The following is a 2027-nucleotide window of genomic DNA, read 5'->3' on the forward strand; positions in this document are numbered from 1 at the left end:
AACACTAAGGTAGGCAGTCTTGAAATGGCTATTTTGGTGGGTTCATGCCAAAGATGATGCCCCCACCGAATGCATGCACCGTCTCATGAACTTTCTCCTTGCATTCCTTCAAACTTGAGCTCCAAATGACAAGCGAGAGGCATCCAAAGTGATGGGAAATATGAGAGGAAAGCTCGGGAATCCTCGGAACACGATCATCACCTGAAAATACACGAAAACAAGCAAATAAAAGGGAAAAAGACCAAATAAACAAAGAAATGCATAAAGAAAGAAAACTAACTAAAGAAACACAAACTAAAGAAATAAAGAACAAAACTAAGGAAAACTAAAGAAAAGAGCTATAAAATAGCATGAAATTCATCCTAAAAGAAGCGAAATGAGTGCCATAAATGACACTCATCAAATTCCCCCAAGCTAAACTTTTGCTCGTCCTCGAGCAAAATAAAGCAAGAAAGAATAAGGATGAAAGACTTATTCAAAAAGAAAAAGAAAGACTCAAGATGAGAATATACACTAAGACTCACTGTCGTAGGAATCACGGTTGTTTTTAGCTACAACAAGCCATTTTAAACCCCTAGATCGCCCTAGAGGACGAGTAATGCTCTCGTAAGGGTATCCTAAGAGTTTACCCATAACTCTCCCCAACATCCAAGAGGCAAAACCATAAAAAGAAAACAAAAAGGGAAAAGGGAAAACAAAACCTTTGCAAAATGGACTTACAAAGAGACTACATTGCAAATGAATGAAAATCTTTCTCAAGCAATCAAGGTATGCACGTTCCAACATATCCAAGGTTGATTGAAACATAAGGTATGCTAAGCATAGGAACTAGACATCAAAATCCACGTTCATCCCAAACGATCTTACCGCGTTCTCCCCACTAGTCTCAAATCTCCCCTTAGTGAGCATCCCAATGATTCCTCGAAGGAACCGGAAAAAAGAGATTTATTTAGGCTACTCGACAATCTTGACTATGCACCCCCTTTGCTTAGGAAATGACCCATGATTCGCTCCCCCAAATAGTAACTCAACTTCTAGGTCGAAAGAGCTTTCCCAAAGGTTGTAACGTAAGGCATAAAGGGTGAAGGTAGGCTAAAATTTAAAATTTGGCGATTTTCCTAAATAGTGAAGCAAAAGGGTGATCAATCCTCAACATCACGATCAAGAAATCACCAAACAAAAACAACTACACCCCCAAGCTTATTCAAAGCTATACTCACAAGAATATGTACAAAAAGCGTAAACGCTTCTAATTCCCCCAAGCTTAAATGAAGCATTGTCCTCAATGCTTAGAAGGAGAAAAGAATACATCAAAATATTTTTGAAGTTTTTTACTTTTTCAAATTTTTATGTTGTTTTGTTTGCTATGCTTTATCCTTGCCTCTTTCCAACTTCGGACGGCTTTTTCAATTATTGCACTTATTTGTCCATGCCTTTTATAATTAAGGACGGATTTTACTCATACTCATTTTCCATTATTCACAAAGAAGATATAACACAAGCTTGCATCAAGGGAACCACATATCCCAACTTTTTCACCACAAACTCCATCAAGAATGATCAATTGCTTCACAACAAAAAAGAAAAGAAAGAAAATGAAACAAAAGGCCAAATATCTAAAGATGTGGCTTGAAAAGAAGGTAATAGGCTCAAATGGTTGCAAGAAGGCAAATGTAAACCCAAAAACAAAGATGAAACAAACTATCCTAAAAATGAAAAATACCACCCCGAAAAGATGCCTTTGTCTTCCCTAGATAGCTCGGTCTCGGGTTGAAGAATCAAAAATCAAGCTTTATAGATTAGGTCCGCAATCAAGGATCCACGCCGCTCATTCAAATTAGGTTGAAGGCTTGAAAAATAATGAACCTCACATGGATGTAGCAAAAACTCACTAGTGGTGTCAAATCGACTATACGGAGCAACTACTAACATGCCACAAACAAGTAGAATCCAGCTTCATGATCCTCCTAGTTCAAACCAACTACCCTAGCATACACCTATCCTAGAGTCAACCAAGCATAATCTCA

Source organism: Chenopodium quinoa, unplaced genomic scaffold (assembly GCF_001683475.1).
Source record: "Chenopodium quinoa cultivar QQ74 unplaced genomic scaffold, ASM168347v1, whole genome shotgun sequence".
Classification (NCBI taxonomy): Eukaryota; Viridiplantae; Streptophyta; class Magnoliopsida; order Caryophyllales; family Amaranthaceae; genus Chenopodium; species Chenopodium quinoa.